Here is a 24,079-nt window from a genome sequence, read left to right as displayed (position 1 = left end):
TGAGTGATGAAGAAACACTCAGAATAGGCCTATTGCAGCATAACTAAGGGAGGATTCAGGTTCACCTGATCCAACCCTGACTATATGTTTTAATCAAAAAAGAAAGCTTTAAGCCTAATTGTATCCCATCCTAATAGTCTAGCTTTTCTCCTCGGTTTCTGATATCTTTCACCCAGGAAATTTCTGCTAACTGGATATTTACTTTTTTTTTCTGACCATAACAGGATTGTTGTGCAGGAAAATCCCAGTAAACCAACAGTTTCTAAAATAGACTAGCCCGTCGGCCACCAATAACTATGCCATGTTTAAACTTTAGCAGGTTGTGTTGACCATGTCTACATGTTTAAATGTATTGAATTGCTGCCATGTGATTATCTGATTAGATATTTGCATTAACAAGCAGCTGAATCAACACATTTAAAAAAAAAATGGCATGTGGGGGTTTATTAAAGCTCTCATCTTTTTATTTAAAATTGCAGAAATGTATGTGTGCAATATATTTGGCTTCATGTTTTCTTCTTCCCCAGGGGATGGCTTTAAGTATAATGGGTAAATACTATATTTAACGTGCCAAAATGAACAGGGGTTTGATTTTGGCATGCTGACTTCAGTTTTTAATATGAATCTCAAAATGTGGCAAGACAACATGCTGTCAACCAAATAAAAGAATAAATAAATAAACAGGCCCGTGCAGTACATTTCTTCTGCTCAGACTAAGAAAAAATGTCTGCTTTTTTGCCTTTCCTTTAGGGCCGGGGTCTCCAACCTGACGCCTTATGTGCTGCTTTTGCCCATCTTCAGGAAATCCTGTTGACTTCCATTCTTAAGGTTTTAAATGTTATTTGCCATTTTTATTGATGCTTCTCCAGTTGTGAATACATGCTGTCAAAAATCTCTCTAGTTGTGGGAACCAAATCCATTACAATAAAAGCCGTGGAGGAAAACGACGAATAATATTGGGTGTGTGTGTTTAAATGTCTTATTACTTACTTACATTAATGCTAATGTATACTTTAGGTTGTGTCACCTTCACTGTATTCTTTTCCCCCTTTTTTGTTTTTATTTTTGGACTCCAGGCTGGTTCTTTTGGCAAAAATAAATAAATAAAGGCATTTCTTTCAACATTAAAGATTGAGAGCTTTTCCTTTTGGAGGTCATATTGTATGTGGTGCATCACCCCTCTTTTTATCCATATCTCTACAAATGATTTCGTTCCCACTGGGGAGGAATTCAACAGGCAACAATAAGAAAAATATTGGGGTAAAATAGTTAAAAGAATCATATGAAAATGATTTGATTTAGTAAGTAGGACTTTTAGTGGCACACAGTTTACTTAATTGGCACTGGTGCCCTGTGGTACGCAGACTGTGGAGTTTACATGTTCTGCCTGTGCCTGCATAGGTTTTCTTGGGTATTCCTGCTTCCTCCCACATTCCTAGGATATTATTGTTATAGTAATTGGTGATCGTAAATATTGAATGGAGGTGAATATTAAAATGTGTGTGGTTTCTCGTCTCTCTGTGTCGTCTCTGTGATGGACTGGAAACTTGTCGGGTAGTAGCCGGACTTCCACCCTCTCTAAGCTGGGACAGGCCCCCCAGCCCATCCTTAACCTTGAGCTGGGTAAGTGGTTAAGAAAATGGATGGATGGAGATCAAAGACAAGTGTTGTTTTCTGACGGACTATTATAAAATTGGAATTGTCTTCTCATTGCTACTGGAGGAGTCATGGCCCCTTTTGGAACCAGAAGCTACATCAATCTTTTATATACTGTGTATGCTTCCTACATCGAACAAGGATAGATTTGACTGCTGCTCTGTAGCAGAAAATGATAAATCCTGTAGAGCATATTGGCATGCTACCTTGCACTCATACAATTAGGATTATGAGTTAATCCTCGTCACAGAAAAATCCATGACAATAGCTGAGAAATGCACAGCTGTTCTTAGCTATTCCAACTGGTGAGAACATTTAAAAATCTTTATCAAATTCGACAAAGGTGTTAAAAGAAAGGCAGCGCTATTATATCCAGCTGAGACAAGAAAAAAGATCAATGCAACATTGCATTAATGTTGCTCTACAGGGATCCCTCACTGCAGATGCTGAGAAGCTGAAAATAAAATGTTCTGCCCTCCTCTTGACAAACTGTCACCCATACAGGTTTTTGACATAAATCATCTTATTCTTTATGTAATGTTGCAAGGGTGAATGGCGCTGGCGACTGGGTGGACTGTAATGTCAGCTGAGTCTACCAATTCTCCACAGCTCCTCAGCCCACCTGGGACAAACCTCCTCAATCAAGATTAGAACATGCCCGCTTCCTGCTAAAAACAGACTTCCTGTAAGCATTTTTGCCGGTATGTTTTTGGGGATGAATGGGATTCCAAGGTAAATGGGCACTGAGGTCATCAGATTCCGAGTCATGAAGTTCAGCATTTTCATTTCTGTTTTGTTAAGGTCAAAATACTATAAATAGATAGCGAAAATGTCACGCACAAGTGGTGTCTTGGTGGATAGACTATGACTTTAACCTCAACTTACTGGAAGTAATAAAATAGTGTTGGGAATCAGAGGCAATTATCTAAAAGAATGACATAATTTAAGTACATTTTGTTATTAATCTGTGCATACCTAAAGGACAACTTGTACATGTGAGGAAGAACTTCTATATTTCACTTCTTTCTGGATTTGAGTGCTACCTCCAACATTTCTCAACATATACATCATCTATCAGTGTAAAGTCCTTTGTCATCATCTGTCCACTGAATGGTCTAATCAGTCTTTTTCTACCACTGCATTGTAGAGTGTGAGTAACTTGCCATAATTTGTTAGAATAGTTTGATAAAATGTAAATAAATTTCATTTATGCCTCTTCAAAGGAATCCAGCATGTTTTTAAAGGATTTTTCCACAGCTTTGCAATAGACTAGAGAGCTTGTCATGGGATGCCTTTCATCCCATGACAAGCTCTCCCATGATAAGCTGCATTCTCCCCAGAACCCCCAGGAAAGCTTGCTATTTTTTGAACCAGTAACAAACTACCTGGATTAGAATGCTCTAGTAGACCTGGAGGACTGTGAAAGGAACAGAGAGAATGGCTTCGAACCACCACGCAGCCTTGGACCTCAGTCCTTCCCGTCTCAGCTGTCTCATATGAGCAAGAACATGAAGGGTGTTTTCATTTGTCTTACTGGCTAAGAGACAGCCTTTATTTTTGCCTTTTTCTTAGAAGACAGGCAGTTACTGAACATGTAAAGTAAGGGTAACTCTCTCGGTAGACAACCTCATAACCCAGCCCCTTCATACAGCATTTATCATTCTACGTAACATTCTTAGGGCTGCAAACTGACATTAAAGGCTTGTGCGTATTTATGCCTGAGGTATAATAGCAGTAATAATTGCTGGGTTGTGACAGGCAGGAATGGTCAGGAGCACTCAGACAGCCGAGCTGTCACACAGAGAGTTAAAGTTTTAAAGTTAAATCAACTGTTACACAACAGCTGTCTTTAGGTGGACTCTGAGCTCCATCACAGCTGGAAGGACATTTTCAGTCTATGAGCGATTACCTAAAGTGAAAAACATCTGATAATATTTATTTAATTTAATGTAAAGTCAAAACTGTTGTCTCTATAATGTCACTGTTGTGCGCATGGAGTGGTATCTCTCTAAACATCAGTAACTAACATGGAAGGAATCTCTCCCATTGGGCTACTGTTTTTTTATTTGTTTAGATTTTTTTTTCCTGGTGATTATTTTTAAGAAGATTGGAAGTCATTGCTTGCGCTGCACAAAATATGATGAAAATCAAACCCTGCCATCATGTTATTTAACATTAGCTATCTACTTAGCTTCACTTTATCTTTTTAGTTTTTTCTTTTTCGGTTTTTTTTATCATTGTTGCTGTTGTTTTAATTTCTCCTGGTTCCAATGCAAGGTTTGAAAACATTGCTTCCTCCTGTAATGTGGATTTCAAGGCCAGGCTCCCTAGTTCCTAGTCTTCCAGGTACTGATCAGGGATAAGGTAATCCTCTGATTCAATGAACCTCCTTCAACATGGCTGACATAGACAGGGGCATAAAGAAATAATTAAAAAAAACAAAGAGAAGGAAGTCATGTATTACTTTTCAGAAAGTAAAAAAGGCTTACTGCCACGTTGTACGAAGCCAACATCACATTCACTCAAACACACACTGTAAGTGCAAAAACAATCGATCTTAATAATAATCAATAACAACAATAGTATCATTCCTTCTTTTGATCAGCACCATGGACAGCAACCACAGTCAGAAGTTAGGGAAATACATTTATTTTATTTAAGAAACTGCTCTCTTCTCTCCTTCCTCTTTGAGCAATCAAGGTTTAGCTTGCTAAATTTAATTTATGATGCTGCTGTGCTGGCAAGCTACTCCACAAGAGACTTGCCATAAAGCAAATTGTTGCATAGATGGGGCCAACAGCTTTGCACACATTTTCCAAAAATGACAGAAAGTAATGTCAGGAAGTTTAAGTCATGTCTTTGACAACATGCCCTTCCACCATGGAACCCATTTTTATTCAGTGGAGTGTAAAATGATTGAGTAAATATTTGGAGCAAAAATTGTATTCATGTATACAAAAAATAGGCAATAGGTCAGAAGCTAGAACCATAATTAAACATACAGTAAAAGGTTTATAATCTGTCCGGCTGTAATGCAACAAATATACAGTGTTGCGAAGGTTACTTTTAAAATGTATTCCACTAAAGATTACAGAATACATGCCCAAAAATGTATTTTGTAACGTATTCCGTTACGTTACTTGATGACAGTAACATATTCTGAATACTTTGGATTACTTAATATATTATCATGCTTTTTTCCAACTACATGAATGTACTATTGCTGTGTGATTTATTACTATTACTGAAGGTTACTTGCCATAGCAATACCAACTAGATTTTAAATCTTAATATAAAATGAGTAACAGTAGGGTGGACATTAGGTAAGGCTGCACTTTTTGCAGCGAAACTATTCCCCGCATATATAAAACAGGTCCGCGGCTCCGAACCGTAGTACAGGGACCTCTGGCTAATACATCGGGTTCCGTGTTGGGCTCGTAGCCAAAAACTAGCTTTCCTTTGTTGTCTTGGTCTGCTTTGCTAGCTTTGCTGCTCAAACTGAACTTTTTGTTTCAAAGGAAAACACGAAAAAAGTGTGCAGCCGAGTCTTAATACCTTATTTACAACTGGGCTCGTCGGGCACTCCTTTTGGCTGCAGTGGTTATTATTATATTTACATGATTCCAGCTCCCGTTTCTGTTCGGTGACAGCTCCACTCTCCTTTTTCTCCCTCCCTCGCTCACAGACACATAATGGGTATGGCAGTCCATTCTCCCTGCAGCACGGACTACACTGCCCATGAGGCTACATTCTTTAGGGTGATGCCTGTAACACTCTGCCTATTGCCTTCATATTAAATCATTTTTAAAAAATATTTCTTCACGTCATTGAGACACAGGCATTTGAGCCTCTTAATGCGTGTTTTGTTTGGGTTTCCACCGGCGTGGAATTACCAAAAATAGAGAGGGCATAGCCTAACATATGAAACAGGAAAAGATCACTGTGTAATCTATTTATTTCAACAAAGTAACTGTATTCTGAATATCACCTTTTTAAATGGTAACTGTAACTGAATACAGTTACTCATATTTTGTATTTTAAATATGTAACGGCGGTACATGTATTCCGTTACTCCCCAACACTGCAAATATATGCATGCCATGTAATGTGTAGGGAACCAGTTGATAGTCATGTTGACTGAGCTTCTTCTACTTTCTGGGCCCTGGGCACCAGCCAAGGAATTTGGGACTTTACTCCCCCAAGGAAGTAATGAGATGTGTTATACTGTAAAATTTGGTATTGAATACCACATAGATAGATGGCTAGTATCACTGATACCAGGCACCACTACTGATGTTTTTAACTTTTAAAGGCAGTATATATAGGTGAGCGCATGTACCATGATTTATGAGGTGAATGCGTCATTAATATGCTAATCATATTATAATGATAATTAAATAATTGTGTTTTTTGTTTTTCAATTAAATTTTTTAACACAACAAAACACAATTTTCACAACTTTGTAATGTGTTTTTTAATACATGCCTTTTTGGAGAAAGTAATTGTGTTTGCCTTGCTTTGAAAAGTTTGGGTTAACTTCTGTTATTTTAAATGTGCTATATAAATACAATGGACTTGAGAGTTAACACAAAAATGTTCTTTAGTTTCAATAAAACTGCTCATTAAACATGTTTCATTGGGTTAGAGTAAATCATTTGAATGTGTAAATATAGTCTAGAGGCAATGACTTTGCTGAATTAACAACTGAAACATTTCTTTCACCACTATTTGAGCTACCTGGATATTTTTTGCCTCTCTGAAAGGAGTGGGCTGTCTCTCTTTCTGTGCTGGGGTCAGGGTCAATCTGAGGGATTTTCCTCTCCCTCTTCCTCTCTTTCTCTCTTGTTAAATTGCTGCTCATTGCAGGAATGAAAAAACTCACTTTTAATGTGTTTTTATAAATTGGTGGTGGTGTCACAGTAGAGGATTTCCTTCTAAGAAGTAATACTTTTTGCACTGTTTTTAATTACAGCTGCAAAATTCCTCCACATGATGCTTCTCATTCACTACAGTCTTTGCTCAACACCTCGGAGTCACATGACTGCACAACAACACAAGGATGAGCAGGGAGGAAGGGGTTGAGTAAAGAGGCCTTGCATGAAGGGAGTGGTGTTTACACAGACATGTCTACTTTCTGTTGAAGAGCAGTGTACTGAACACAGAGAAGAGAAGCTGAAACCAAAGTATCAATCCCTTCATGCTGGTACTTATCCAATACTAATACCAATGTTGGTACCAGTAACTCTATGACATGCCTTCGGATGCATTGTTATTCAATTATTGTCATTAACACTGACACAAATCCATACCATATGAAGACATCTTTCTTTTAGTGTGTAAGTATTACACAAAGATAACCAAGTCAAAGAGCACTTCACAGCAATCACAGCAATCACATTTCAGAAACATGAACAGGTAGAAGTGAAGGCAACAGTGCCATAAGCCTGACAACTTTAGTAACCTGGTGGCGATCAAGCTCTGGCTGCTATGCTGGCGTCAGCATACACTGAGGTCATCATTCAGATTTCTTTACTACTAGCTTGTGTTTAGCATGCTGTCTTTGCATATGCTTGCAAAGAGTGGCTATCTTAGCAACACTGTTTCTAGCCTGGATGGATTTTGCACTTTGCTGTCACATTCTTGTCCTTAGGTCTAATAAAAATAAAAGTCCAAATTTCCATACCCACTGTTCAAGGTGACGCAAAATTATGTCTTTTTTACAAGTCATTTTTAGACCTCCATTTCTGGTCCACTGAAGAGGTTGTTTTGTAAGGTGCCATCTTTTTTTCGACATCTGCTGAACGTATAATGTTGTTGTCGGTAGGACCTCTGAGTATGGGCTCCAAATATGGTCGTTGTGGACGTCTTTTCAGTGTCAAACGTAGATTCAGTTTAGACGTCGTTTGTTATAATGCTTCTACATGTATAGGCTCTGTAGTCCCATCTTTTCAGAGGGTGGAGGACATGTTTTCTGTACAGAAACAGTTATGTGCGAAGGAATGCAGAGTGACCAGCGGACATCTCTAAGATGGAACTCTTGAATTAAACAAAAGTGAGCAACTGCTCGGTGGATTTGGAGCAGAAATGTCCCCAGCTTCTCACAGTCAGTTTGCAAAAAGTGTGCATAGACAAATGACTGTTGAGCAGATAGCTCAGTGATCTCGACACCATTCACTTCCTCTTACAGACCTTTTCATAATAAAACAGGATACTTGTAAAAATTAACCATATATAATTTTATATCTCTCGGCTGGCCTGGGAACGCCTTGGTGTTCCCCCGGATGAGCTGGAGGAGGTGGCTGGGGAGAGGGAGGTCTGGGCCTCTTTGCTTAGGCTGCTGCCCCCGCGACCCGGCCCCGGATAAAGCGGATGAAGATGGATGGATAATGAAAACGCATGTTTAAACTTTTGAAAGTCTAAAAGAGCTAAAGGAATTTCAATTTTTTTTCTAAATATATTCACCTTTAGTATTTTACATTTAAAGATTGATTTCAATGGTTTTAAGACTTTAACACATGTTAATAAATTACATCATTAACCTGATTACAAACAAATGAGTTGATTAACTAAAATAAATAAACCAGTTTAAGAAAAGCAGGAAAATTTAAAATAACAAAAGAATTACCTAAATATATTGAATAATTGTTTATACATAATCAGTATTCCTATGTATCATGTTGATAACAACAACTTTGATATTTATACATTTAAGTTCAAAGTTCAAATGTTGAACATCATATTGACATCCAGGTTGAGTCATGGTTGGACGTCCAAATTCTGGAACTAGTTTGTATGTCACATAGATATCTAGAAACGGTCATGGACCGACGGACTCAGTACAGACATGATCTGCATGTCTATCCCACGTCCAATGTTAAGTGGATTAATCTTCACTCCTAAAAGTTGCAAAATGCTTTTTCATTTACTTTCTCATCGCACATGAACTGAAATTAACTAATATCGAAAAGCCCAGTTAGACTTATTTCATCAATATGTCATAAATGAAAACGTCAGCATAAATTACAATCTCAAAATTGGCATAAACAGTTGAGCAACCCTGACTTGAGAGAATTAAATCCTTACTGTAAACTGTCAGAATTCTGATTAAATGCCAAGGCAGAAAGTAATATCTCTTAAATTTTGGCAGGATGTCAGGTTGGGGTATGAATTATGGGATGCAGATCAATATTTGCATTTCATAACTGTGATTGTATCCTAACTTTGATTATTCAAATCTTTCCCCAACCTTAACCACACCTGAGTTAGCAGGTAAAAGAGTTTTCCAGAATTTTCTAAAACATACATTATGACATGGTGGAATAAAAGGTCTAATGTATTACTATTTAATCTGTGTTTATGGACTAGTAAAGAAAAACTAAAAACAATAACTAAATCTATATTGCAGACAAATGTATTATCCTGCACATAAAGATAGGAAACAAAACAAAAAAAAGGCTGCATGCAAACCAGCTTTCATCTTTTCAGTGGAGCACAACCCTATCAGACAGGTGGAGTAACTACAGAGCATCCCCTTGACCAAACAGACTGAAACACCCCCCAAAAATAAATAAATAAAAATTTAAAAAAGGAGAAGAAAACAAGGAGAAAAAACAGACCAACACATGTTACAGTCCTTGCATAATGGACAATAAACACAAAGGAAATATTTATACTACCCTGACAGGAAGAATTTGGCATTCTCCACCTGAGCGATCCCAGAGGATGGCTTATAGCAGCCTTTCAGCATGCTAACAGATATCACAGCAGACAAGGCATCCGCTGAAAAGCTCCTCACTTCTTTGGGACCATAAATACTCAGTTTTATTTTCCTTAAATCCCACAGTCTGAGTAACTGTATGTCATAATCAAATACTGGTTAGAAATGCATGGAAAAACCCTATGACACGAGTGCAAATTTCACTTGTATTATCTTTGCTAGTATTCATTTATATTCTTACATCAATTTGTCAAGCAAGATATCCTGTGAAGTAGGTAATGTCTCAGATTATATCTGAGTGCATGGTCTAGATGAAACTTCAAAGATGAGAAGAGTACATAGGAAATGGTCGTTATAACATTGTAGTACAAAGTGTGGGACTTCGAGGGTTGGGCTCTTTTCTAGCTTTTCCTTTAATTTATTGTTATTGTCATGAATCCCTATACATAGTTAAGTGTAGGCCAAATAATTTTCGATGCCTAAATTTAGCCATACGGATGAAGAATGTAGTTGATAGTAAACATTTCTACCTGTAGAAAGGGACATTGAAAACCCTCAATACCGTCAATACAGGTATTCCATATGCATATGCATGCAATAGGTGTGTATTACTACTATTACATTTTATTTCATGAAGGCATTGAGCTTGTACAAATACATTTATTGTTTTTACACTCAAAACCTGGACCCCAGACATATTCATCGTATGTCTGTGGTGTAGCTGGTATCTAGAAACATCACATTTTGCTTTTGATGGGATCAAATTGATCAAAGTAATCTCTAGCTGTCATTTTAAATCGTTTTAACTGATACTAATATTATGAAATATAACATTTGAGGAACATTTGTAGGTTACGTGTGCATTTAAAATCTAACACACTAAATAATGGTGTCACAGAACTTACTGTCTTTAAAACTTTTATACATCTAATTTTATACATCTAATGATGATGTTTACACGTTGCCAGCCTTTTCCGGTGATTTCCTTCTGCTCAACACATAATGCATACAGTACATGCCATATGTTTCACAGGTTCACACCCTCATCTGGGCATACTTGTGACTTATTTTATTGGACTGATTGTAAAAGCAATATTTTCATTCATCTATTATATCATTATCACATAAAACAATGTCTGATCCACTTCAAAAATCTAAAAATTCACTAATATCAACCGGGTTAAACCATGGGTTTTCATTTGACTATTTAGTGAATAATATTTTCTTCAGTCTCACTTTGCCACAGCATTTTGCATAACATCTTGATTAGAGCAGCTGCAAGGCAGCCAGAGGTTTCAAATATTTTTCAGAGTTTAATTTTTGTCACACTGAAATGTTGTTTTTTAAACTACGTTGATTTTGTTTGCATATCTTGTGTTTAACTCCCTTCAAGTAATCACGTCCCCAGACTTGAAGAAAAAAGACGAGAAAGACAGCTGTCCAACTGGTACACATTTTTTATTTTATCCATCCATTAATGCCTGCTCTTCCATTTCACTTCTCACCCGCCTCTCATCCACCATTTTCTGTTCCTTCCTTTTAGTCATCCATCTGTGACAACCTACACCTCCCTCACACACTTGAAGTTTGTCCATTTGTTGCCTTCTCTCACAGACAAGACATAGACTCACCCATTTTACATGGCTGTGCCTGTTCGCTCAGTGCACACTCACGCACTCCAGCCTCTTCCCCAACACCACTCTCCCATCTTTCTGCTGCATAGCACCGACTGTATTTTGTCTTCTACATCGTAGGTGGTATCAAGTGTTTGTGGTTCAGACACGAGTCCATGATTTCTTAAATTTCCTTTCAATGCCAAATGCCAACTCACTGTGTTTTAACTGTGTTTTTAGATATCATTCCATTTCAAAATGAAGAATTGGATATTTTAAATGCCTCTGCTGTCCATGTGTTAACCAGCATCCCAGTTACTTGGTTGACTTCCTATCACAGACATAATGAAAGATGAGCAGGAAGGGTAAGTTAAGGAGAATATTACAACTTTCCTTAATTTCACACTCTTCTTAATGAAGAGATTTTTTTATGAGTGCATTGCTAAAGGTTTAAAAATATATATGACCATTTTGTAGTAACGAGTCCAAGTACTCTTATGTTAATGACAAAGAGCATAACCTGTTTGCCTATGACCTAAAATAGGGTTGTTTTGTGTGTTTTTTCTCAATCAAATATCAGTTGAACATATTGTAATATCTGTGATTCCCTAAAATTGAGTTGGAGAACCACAAGTACCCACTAGATTTCAGGGTGACTGCTGAAAATACCCAGGCCAAAAAAGTGCAAGTGCAGCCAAACCAACTTTGATACAAAAAGGCATCCAAATGTATTGCCCACTGCAAAGGAGTTCAGCTAAACTAAATTTCAAGTCTTTCAATTAAACCATACAAAATCATCACCTCTTTTATCAAGGAGCTACAAAATAGAAAAGAAAATTAATTTTTGGTGGCTTCATTACCTGAAATCATGATGAAAAAAAAGATAGATATTTGTTTTAGTTTAGGTGTGCAGTGTAGTTTTTTCTTCTAAATATGGTTATTAACATGGCACATTACAAACCTTTGCCCAAAATCTTTTTGCCATCACTTGACAAGAAACAGTGAAGTTTTTTTATTCCAAACGTCAAACATCTGGACAGTTTTGGGGAAGTAATAGTATCCCTTTATTTTGTTCCTTGATTAATCCATTCAAGTACTGAATTTACTCCAATTTGCTTTATTTTCCATTAATGAAGAATAAAGCTTGAAAATTGCCAGTCTGTCCCAGCCTTCACAATACGGCTATTGCAATATACCTGCCATCATAAAATATTAATATTCTGTTTTAACACACAATATTGTATATATGTGTGTCATTTTACATCTTATTATGCTCTGTACATCTTTCTCTTTCCATCTACCTACACATTTGTTTTTATTATTATTTTAATTGTTATTCACATTTTCTGTTGATACTGAAATCATTTTGTCACTGCAAAATCTTTTGACCACGGTAACATGTAGTGAAAACTTGACAGCTCTTCAAATTGAACTTGCATCCACCCACTGTCTCCTCTCCCTCCCATCCAGAAACTTCATTCTTTTTCCATTTCTTCTTGTGTGCCTGTTTCTTTTATGCCTTAGAACTGGAGCCAGGGGTGAAAAATCTTGCGACCAGCAGCTGCATATTGCAAATATAGGCTTCAGCTACAACACAGAGATTCAACTTCATGGTTACTCACATTTCAGCAATCCTTTGAAAATCCAGTTTCTTTTTCAAGTTTTGCTAATTCTGTCTTCCGTCAGACTCCTGCCACTCTCTCAGCCTGCATTTCACCGCAGACAGTCACCACCCCCTCCAGACACTCCCCCCTGTTGACTCCTCTCTTCCAGTTCTCCTGCTCTTTTTGCCACAGCTCTTAAGCTTAGTCACTGACTCTGAATAAATTTTCAGGTAGCAGCTCTTTAGAAATCTTAACATCTAACTGTATATGACAGGTTTCTGGGATTTTGAACTGGTAAGGTTATCAGCGCCATTTATGAAAAGGCTGAGCAACACTGGGACATAAATCTTCTTCCTCCTGCAACTGCATAATGCTGGTTTAGCATAATATATGTATTTACAGATCTAGTTTTATATATATATATATCATCAGCACCCCTTTCTAATTGAATACAATACACATTAAATGTTTTCCATCCAGGAGAAAGCAATTGATTACTGTTTTCTGCTACAGTATAAAACTGCTTACTTTGCCATTTTGACGGCTTCTGTTTTTTTCTCTTGTCCTCTCAAATGAGAGGCTAGGTAACACTTGATACATCTTGCATTTGTAGAAATGTTCTCTTTTAAACTTTCACAAACCTTGCTGTTAATGGCATTTTATAAAATTGTGGAAACATTTTGGAAACCTGTCCAGAGCGTGTACCATAACATATTAGTCATTGTCATGTGCGCGTCATTGTCATGTGCGCGCGCTCCAACACGAAAACTGCAGTTGTGGTGCTTTCGATTGTACTCAGAACTCAGAAATTCTGCCTTCCGAATAGGAAGATGTAGGTAACACCAGACTGAAGATGAGCTGCATACAGGGCTGGACTGTGACAAAAAATCGGCCCGAGCATTTTGACTAGAGCCTCATAAAGCCTTTAAATGAAAACAAATGCTGTTGTGACAGTGATGTACACTGTTTTGATGGTATATATGCATCAGTCTATCAATCGTTTGTTGTAAGATTCAGATAATAATTTTTTAAAAGATAGATATTTTAAATGAGAACAAGAAAAAAGTATTTCTTTGTGCCCCCCTCTCGCTGTTAATGCCCTACCTGGCCCCTCTGGCAAAACTTTGCTAGACCCGCCCCTGCACAGCTACCAGCTGTCAGCTACGTAAAAAAAGGATCCTGGTGTTATTTGTCTCTCAGAAACAGTTCATAACTTCCCTTCAACTCATTCATGTCACCCATGTCGCCTCTGTCAGTGCGCCCCAGGGTGGCTGTGGCTACAATGTAGCTTGCCATCACCAGTGTATGAATGTGTATGTGTGTGAATGGGTGGACAACTGGATATGTAAAGCGCTTTGGGGTCCTTAGGGACTAGTAAAGCGCTATACAAATACAGGCCATTTACCATTTACCATATAAGAAATATTTTTTCCATTAGTAATTGACCAGTGTGTCAAATTTAAAACCAATTTGTCTTATATACACAGTAAGGATTTATCCAACACTTGGTAATCCAATAAACCAGGCTTTAACTTAGAACATATATTTCTAACAGGCAGCTAGTTGTGCCTGTATCATCTATAGGCTGATAACATCAGCAGGTTTTCCCTCTTACATTTAGTTAATCAGTAGGGGAATTATATTGTGCCTTTCAGCCTAAGCATTACCTCATCTCTTTTCATAATGCGGCAAGGCAAAGCTCAACAAGATCTGCAAGATTTCTTTAGTCTACCTATCTCATCATCACCACCCTCCAGGAGCTGCCTGGCCTCGACAACCCCCCACAGTGAACATCCAACAATCACTCGAAGGATAAAGCTGGGAAGAAGAGATGGATTGATAAATTCTCAGTGGGTGTTCGGAACAAGTTCTGTTGAGCGAATGGACAACCGACAGACAGACAAGAGTTTGGCTAAAGAAAAGAAGTTACTGAAACAAGTTGAGCTACAGAAGTTCAAGCACATTAAAGAGGACTGGTTTGCTGCTTCTGTCTGTAATGAGGTAGCAGTGTGGAAGATTCTTAATGACTTCACACAAATAAAACACTTGTGCTTCAGGTTAGACTTGTGAGATCAACAAAGGTTGAGAAAAACTAGTCTGTGAGGATGAAAGATGAGGTGAGAATAGAGGATCTGTCAGTTAAGAAACAGACCCAGAGGGGAGAGGGATGAGGCACACAAGGGAGGCAGATGGACAGACAGATTGAGGGAGTGTATAGCTTTAGCATGATTGACTTCAATGCCACACTCACAGGTTTCTCCGTATTCTAAATCTTCTGCATTCCCATTACCTTACCCACTACTCTGCCTCCTTACAGCTCCAGTTCTCCAGATACAACCAGGACACCCAACGTGACCTTATTACACAGTCAACCCAGTCAGAAATTTACAGTTGGTAGTCAGGTCACACATAGAAACGTCTTTTTTTTAATTTTCTCCACGATTTTTACTGAAGGAAGCTCAGAATACCCACTGAACACTGTCTTTCCAGCCACAAAGAACAGATTATTAGCTGACTTATGAACTTTTGACCTACACAGCATGATATTGTAACAGATAATCTTACTTTTTACTCTTTGTCTGCAACAGTTAGCAAGCATATTCTCATGTCAGTTTCATAGGGTGGTAATATGCCAGTGTTATCTTACACTTTTTATCTAAACAGTATACATTTAATGATATAATGTTAAGAAAAATTAGAATTTTGCTTTAACAGTGTGCACGTGCTAGTTCAAGATAGTGAAAATGAATTGTGTTGTACAAGGGAACAATCACAGGTAGTCCAGTGTAAGTTTTAATACTGAAGTCAGCATGCTAGAAAAACTGTAGCGATATAGCCCACTTACAACTGGTATGCGAAGAATTTTCATTCTGTGAACTGCTGCCTTATTTTGATGGTGGAGCGGTTTATATGCGTGAGTAATCCCAGGATCTATATGGTCATGTGAAAAAGAAAAACATTCACATTAATATGAAGAATTAAGTACTTCTTTACTGCTTCCATAGGAGTTGGGAAGATAGGTACCACCCAGTTGCTGCTAATATAACACACTTGATTTATTCATCGTTGGTAAATGTGACCATCTCTATAAAAGCAGAAGTTTTGGCAGTTTACTGGTCCGCAGCATTCAGTTGTGTGTTAACACAATGACAAGAAGGAAAGACAACAGCAATAAACCTAGAGAAGTAACTGTTGCTGCCCACCAATCTGGCATGGGGTAGCATGACTTCAAAGCTGTGCCTAAACAAATCGCAAGACGTCTGGTATAATGTCCTTTGGACAGATGAGTCCAGTGTGGCCATGATGCACAGTGCCATGTTAGGTGAAAACCAAGCACAGTATATAGCCACATAACTACCTCATGTGAATTGTCAAGCATGTTAGTGGATGGGGTGAAAAATTGCTTTGTTTTGAAGTGTAGTTAACCTTGAGCTCCTCTAAATAGCAAAATATACAGGAGTCAGAAGTGAGGCCATCTGTCCAACAGGTCGTGCAACAGCTTGGTCCCAAAGATATCCAGAAAGGATCTATAGCAGAATCGCTTAAAAAGGGAATCATGGTATTGTACTGTCACAAACTGCAGAACTTAACCAATCTGAAGCGCTGTGACGGATCCTTAACCTAACCTCAAATAACGAATGCCACAGTGTAGAAGAGTGGACCAGAATTCCTCAACACTAATGTGGAAGACTGATAAAGTCATGCACAAAACAATTACCTCCAGTTATTGCTACCAAAGATGGTTCTAAAAGCTACTGAATTATGTCATGTACTTAATTTATCTACAATCTACAATCTGCATTTGCATTTTTGCTCAGTTTTGGAGAAATAAACATTGACACAGTGGTCTGTGATGTTATTCCGCATCCAAGTTTGTATTTTAATCATTTTCGAACCTGGTTGGAACTACACATTTTTCATTATTTTATGATACACAAAACCTTAAAATTGAAAGAGGATGTTGTTGTTGTTGTTGTTTTTTCGCATATTGGTGCCAGGATATGAAGATCCAAAGAGATGAGCAGTTTTATAATGGTGTCATTAGATCTGCGGGAGATCCATGGCAATCTTAGACACTTGAGTGAAGAGAGGAGCTGAGCTGTCAGTTGGATCAGGTGGTACGTGAGAGTGCTGGACAGGTTTGTCATTGTAAAATGTATAGTGAGGGTGCTCCGGGAGCTCTTCAGCCTCGACCACTGGCAGACATTTGGCAGCATTCCAAGGGAGGCTGGGACACTGAGTCCAAATAGACCGAGCTCTGCTTCTCCATTGGTAAAGCAGCTGCACCGTAGGGTGTTGTTGTTGACCCTGAAGCAAAAACTGGGGTGTGGGAGTTTGGTGATGTCATGGAATGAGATTTGAAGTCAGCCTTGAAATGATTGCGCAAAGCCATCAGACAATTTGGGAGAGAGAACTTGTGCTATGCACACAGTGTATATTTAATGTTCAAACACTGACCAATGGTGGCATCATGACCTATGCAGGTAGTGGCTGAAAGAATGAGACTGCTGTTCCAAGCAGTGGGACTGAGCTTCTTGTGTAGGTGTCTGGGCTCAGAGTTAAAGTGACAATGATGAACTTGACATTTGTGAGGGGGTACACCTTGGTGTCCCACTAAAAGAGCAGCAAGAGGTAGTCGGAGAGATTGAAGTCTGGGCATCTGCTGCCTGTACCTCAAGAACCGGCACAGGATTGATGGACGGATGGATGGATAGACAGATGGATAGATGGATGGATGGATGGATGGTCTTCTCTTACTGATATGCCATGAAATGTTGTGCACACATTTATATTTCATGCAGGGACATGAGGGGGTTCTTTTTTCTCATTCTTGGTTTTTAAGAGTAAAAAGCATGTGAAATCCAACTGTGGCCAATAGAGTATTCATTCATCTTTTCCCTCACCATTATGAGAAATCAAAGTGAGGAAATGCAAATGTAAAACTCAGACCCACTTTATAGGTTGAACAAAATACCACTGTGTGTATAGATAAGAAATAAGACCTAAGAAGGATTTTGGAAACATAGCTTTGTTACTGTATTAAAATGATCTAATTTCTTCCACTTTGAAGAGCCTCCCACAGCCTACACAGCCAGACGGCTCCCCACCATGGTCTGTCTGACACTAGGCTTTTGCATAGATTACCTTTCCAATGTAATCACATCACATCTGACTATTCCTTCAGTGCAGTGTAATGTAAAAGCAGGTACATGTACAATTGTAATTATATGTAGGCTTCACATCATGAAGAACTTCATTTAAAAGCTATGAAGTCAAAATTTAAGTGTGATATAAAGCACATGCAGTCTTGAGCACTGGAGTTGAAGGCAACTGGATTTCATTTGGGGTTCAAGACTCTTCTTGGTAAGACCACCATGACCTGGATGACTGAGACCCTACATAGACACACATATGCAACTGCTTTTATACACACATTATAATCTCTGATGGAAAATACATATTTTATTTCAGTTTTGAAGAAAATACTTAAATTGAAATAAACTAAACCTTGTCCTCATTGCGTTTAGAAGGAATATGTTTCATTGATTCAATATAAGAAGACCTGAACTCCAGGTGCCTGGTGATTTTTTATTTTTTATTTTTTTGTAATCTACAGCAGGAACAAATTTATTATTTCTTAAAACAGTAACCCACCATTAAGAATCACCACCGTTTACCAAGAGCTCCTAGTGACGGGCTATGTCATTAATTATGTTTATCATACAACCAGGTAGTTTCTGTCAAGGCTTCAAGGTCACATCAATAAAATCCAGGAATCATCTGTTAAGACTTGAAGATGACTTCCTGAAGCTGAAACAAAGTAAAAAGGGATGAGTGTGTTTGTGTTATTTCACTAGAAATCTACTACTTCTACTTAGCAATCCTGTTAACAGTACTAAATACAATATCTACCAGTAATTAAAAAAAATACACATTTCAACATTTTTTTAATGTAATTTTATTTTTTATTTTTTTACTTCCTTACGTTTTATTTCTTGACTTTTTTTTTTTTTTTTTAATTTCACATGATAATTTGTGTTGCTTAAATTTTCTTTTTCTTCCATTTAATATAAGAACTACTTGGGTTAAAAGAGGTCCTGCAAGGTGAACTAATGTTAAAAGTCAAAGTAAGCAAAATAATTCATGTGTTGCTGATAGGACTCACATTACAGACTAGCACTATTTAGTCATTTAGTATTATATTTAACAATTATTCTTTTCCACTCACCCCTGTCCTTCTTTTTCTCATCTTCCTTTTTTTCTCTTCTCTTTTTACACTTTCAGACATATAAGTCCTCTGAATTTCCATTGATTGACATAAATTATTAGGTTTAACGAAACAGAAAAATAGTGCCACTTGGATTGATTGATTGGAGTCAGGTGGGGCCACTTTAAAGAGGTCAGGTCCCTCCAACTGTCACTGCAAACTTTGCACATTGTAACTGCTGTGGTTTAAAGTTTGTCAGCCCTTGGACAACCCCTTAGTGCCCTGAGGCCTGGAGCAGTTGGCTGGCTTGCCTGATGGAATGTGGCACCTCTGTGCATGTCAGATAAACATTGGCCCTTATTTATTAATATGTGCACAGAAGCATTTTTAACTTATGACAATAAATAAATAAATAAACTACATACACAGAAATAACATTATATTTATAAAATATGCACACAAGTTTATTTTGTTTTTATCTTCAGGAATAGATGTGTAAGTGAAAATCATTGTTGTGTAATCACAGACTACACAATCCTACAGTGTGTGCAGAATCCAACAGTGAAATCTGCACACAATTTATATTCTGTCATTCACTCATCTCCAACCATGTAAGGAAACATGTCTACCACCAGGTGAAGTGGAGAAAGTGGTGAGAGTTGCCTGCACCTCTAACCAGGAGAAAACTAAGAAGAAGAAACAGCGCAAGTGTTTCCAAGTGAAAGGTTACAGGTGCAAATTCTTTAAAAAAAAAATCATGAAAAACAATCTGAAAAAGCTGTCATACAGGATCTGGTCCTCTGACATGCTTACTGAGAAATAAAGAAAGTAAAGAAAGTAAAGAAAATTAAGTTTAATTTGTTAAATTTATTTAATTACAATTTATTTAATTTTAATACTAAACATTTTGTAGTATATGGTGTTTTGAAAAACACCAAATTATTACCAAAAGCCAATAATAATAATTATTATACTCATAATTATAATGTAGTCATAATAGTAATAGTAGTATCAGTACTGTTCTTTTTAAAGATTTGTGAAAGTTTGCTAAGACACAGATGACACATTTGTTCATAAAGTCTAAACAAATTCAGATATGAAATTGTTGATAAATCATTTATTTGTTTGTGAAACAAATAAACTGTTAATGCAACATGACGGCCATCGTGAGGCTGCCCAATGTGGCGCATGAAAACAGCATCAGCAAAAAAAAGGCTGAGTTTGGACCGTGTTGCCCTAGGCCTTGATGTAAACTCACTCACTCGCTGCAGACTGACAACCAGATGTTACCCATCTCTCCTGGTGAAAAGCACCATGGACGCCGCAGGAAAACTGCCATCTAAGCTCAGGGAGTATTCAGAGAGAAATCTATTTTTCCAGAGCGGTGACAGTAACAAATAGAAAATGGCAAAGATGAAGTCATGCACATTTATTGTGTTGCAGCTTATTTATTGTGTAATTGTTCAAACTGGTTCAACACATACACACACACACACACACACACACACACACACATAGATAGACGAATGAATGACTTACCTGCTCAAGCTACACATTCCAGTCTTTTCCGTGTAGGCGAGTTATCAGGCATTGCAGATCCTTTGCATTCCAACTTAAGTGCCATATTAACAGTTCTGATTGGCCTCTTGTACACTGCATTTAAAATCATACATCTAATTTCATCAGTGCATGAGGGGAAAAAAACTAGAAGTTGATTTTTGTTGTTGTGTGTTCTCATAATCCATTAATTTAACAGTTTACAATTATGAATCTTCTTTTAATCTTTCATCCAAATGAAAAGAATCAAAACATTGTTGATATAACAAATTCCCCACTATAAAAGCGATCCAGATTTGCTCATATCATCTGCATAATTCTGACATCTTCACACAAGATTGGCTACATCTGGGATGATGGGGGTAGGGGAGAGAAGTAATTGGCGAAAACAACCATTTTACAACTGGAACGCTTCCTTGCCAATTTTTTTCGGCACTTGGGACAGAGACAGAGATGGTGAATGAGAAAAAGAGACAAGAAGAGCTAGAGTGGATCGGGAAGAGACATCTGGGGTCTGCTGGAGACTGAGGAGGTTCCCAGCTGTCAGAGTTTCCCAGCTGCCCCGATGATCCTTCTCTGTGCCAAAGAGCAGAGTATGAGAATTCTTTTCTGCTGCGTAGGTCTGGAAATGAATTCAGATTTCCTGTGATGACTGTTTCACCTGATATTGTCCTAATATCTTCCTCATTGGAAGCAGAGGAGTTCCATATTTTCTGTGGAGCCCTGTCACAATCATTTCCACTCATATAAAATAGGTCTTTGAAAAAAGGCTTTGAATCCCAGGTGCTGTCCCATATGATGAAATGTCTTGAGACAAAACCAAGCTTTGAAGTAACTAATGATGACTGATGTCAACATTAAAAGTTCTTGCTGTCCAGATGACAAGGATGAGATTTATCTGCCTGCTGTCAGTCAGATTTGGCAATTCTTTGATCAAATATGAACAGGGTTTAAAATATCGAAAAATATTCTCCCATATTAGGATCACCATGCCCAGCAAAACAATTTATGTAGTGCGATCAAAAAGTTCTGTGACTTTGCTGATAAAAAGCAAGAGCCGTGTGTAATTTATATTTGGTCACTGTCCCCATCAAGATGCATTCCTTGTCCACCTCGCCAGTGCTTCCAGCACTTCTGCTGTTTTTAAACCCTTTCCAAAAATCTTTTTTCTACACATCTGCAACTGCTATCTCCTCCACCTTGTCAAAATAGCAACTCTTCAACTTGGATTTCATTTGGGGGGGGGGGAAAGGATATAATCACCATCTCCAGCAAGTGGGGTGGCTGGTGAGCGACTGCTATGTTGGATGTGCACGACTGGGAGCATCACAGTTCGGGTCATTTGTGGTGAATGCTCTCCCTGAAATACCGCTGGATGTTACTACATAACTCTGCATTGACAGTCTGACCCTCAGAGATGAATTTACTGTCAATGTAAATCAAATAAATAAATAAATGCTCATGCTGTTTCTGACCTGATGTGCTGCTGCCTTGGGCTTAGACACTACAGGTTTTTTCCCCCAATTAAATTTGACACAAAAGTTGTTGATTTATGGATTTCAGGGCTCTGGTTGAATTGCAGACATCAACATAGAACAATCTGTTACTGAACTAAAAATACCAGGGCTCTGGGAGAGATGCACAATAAGGTGATCTTGATAGTGGCCAAATTTAAATTGGATACATGGAGAATTCTGCAATCTTTTGATTAGAGGTGAAAGGAGTGATCCAAATATTGGTAGTATCAATATTGGATCAATACTAGCACTCTTGGATTTATACTCTGTCTCTATCCTCTAAACCGAGTATGTAGCCTACTGAATTTCGTTAAATTAATTTTCTTTAATTAAAAAACATACCCTAAACATACACAATTAAATATTTTTGAACATTTTTGTGTTGACTGTCATGTCTGTTTTATTTATAATCAGTATTACATTAAAACAACAAAAGCTGCTTTACAGGCACATTCACATTTCAGGTCTCCACAAAAAAGTTTCAAAATACATGAAAAGCTGATAAGTTGGTTTTCTTGTTGTACCTACTGTAGAAAATAAACGTCACAGTGATTTTGTTGTTGTCAAAATGTATTCAAAACTTGCAAATTGGTGATGATTCCTGACACACTGTTCTCCCCTACATAAGCTGCCTTTATAAGTTAAAAGTATTGGTATCTATATCAGCAATATTGGCCCTGAATTTACTTATCATATCCATACCAAAATATGCAATATCACACATCACGACATTTGATCCTGTCTCTTAGACAAGCAATATGAAAGAAATCTTGCTGGGTTTTTTAAATATAAAAATAATCAGCATATCAGTGAGATTTTTTTTAACTGAAATCAAACGTTTTATGAATGCAAAACAAAATCTTAAACTTAGTTTAGTGGTTTAGAGATAAACATGTACTTGACATAAACACGTGTACGAGTATTGTGAAAAGGGTGACTTGTGATGAGAAATGAATGATGCAGCGATGGTGGAATGCACAACGAATGTCAAAATTAGGAACTGGCTCCAAGAAGATATCAAAAGAATAGGAGGCCAGAATGAATACAATCAGGGCTGGAATTGTGACAAACCACGAAGAGAAACAAGATCACCACCTCAGCTAAAAAAATGTTCTCTTTCTCTTTTTCTCTTTCTCTCTCAGGCTTTGCTCAGTGCCTCTTATGTAAGTCCTTATTCAAACATGAACATCTGGCTTAATTGGCAAACGCCACTGTGGCGTCTCAGTTGGCAGTGACTCACTTATTTCAAAAATAGAAATTGTCACAAAGCTGCCCATTTAAATTGTATATTTGTAAACCCAATGCAGGTTTCATGATAAAGTATTGTAAAGTATGAGAAACAGATTGGAGGACGATATAATAAGATTGGGAAATACCAATTAACTCCATAGGAGTCAGCGATTTGTGCCAAATTTAATCAGAGACTCTTGTGGTACACTTGCCAAATCTTACAGGCTGTATGTGTGCAATTGCAAGATGTGTGCATGTGTGTGTGTGCGTGTTTGTGTATTACTACATACTTGTATCACTAATGTTATACGGACAATAATATGTTTATACAGTTTTACTACAGGAACTCCCTTTATTGTACAAAAAGCAAGGCACCTTAAAATTATTCAAAAAAGCTCCTTGTGAAGACTTTAACATAAAGGGAAAGGTTAGGTTTAGGTTAACAGCAATGATTGTCCTAATGGATGCTTTAGTCTCCAAGAAAGAATATCCTATGCTTGACAAAACTATGGCTTCTTCCATGTTTCAAATTCATAATCTGAAATCCTCCCAAAAACATTAAAACCACACCCAGCCAGTATTAGCAGCTCACTCAGAACAGCAGTGTGCTATGACCAAAACATGTGACCTTGCCTTTTTTAATTAACTCCATACAGTGGTCACTTAATCTGCAAATGCAACCTGAAACCCAGTTCCAGTGCCCAGTTGCCATCTGCAGGCAGGCAAGCAGGCGGTAGTCATCAATGCAGAATTAAACATAAGTAAATAGCTATTGTCTCTGTGTCTAAGGGTTAGCCTGTCTGCATCAGTGTGCAACGTACCCCTATTACCGCAGTACCATCGGAGCTGTAAACAACCACTGCAGACACAGTAAAGGCTGTGTCTTTATTATGTGCTACACTGTGCAACGTATAAATCATTTGGAAAATTAGCCTAGACACTTGATTTGCCGTATGTATAGTTGTTCGTCTGTGTTA

The sequence above is a fragment of the Neolamprologus multifasciatus genome, chromosome 15, assembly GCF_963576455.1.
Source record: "Neolamprologus multifasciatus chromosome 15, fNeoMul1.2, whole genome shotgun sequence".
Lineage (NCBI taxonomy): Eukaryota > Metazoa > Chordata > Actinopteri > Cichliformes > Cichlidae > Neolamprologus > Neolamprologus multifasciatus.
The sequence above is the reverse complement of the archived record's forward strand: the minus strand, read 5'-3'. Positions refer to the sequence as shown.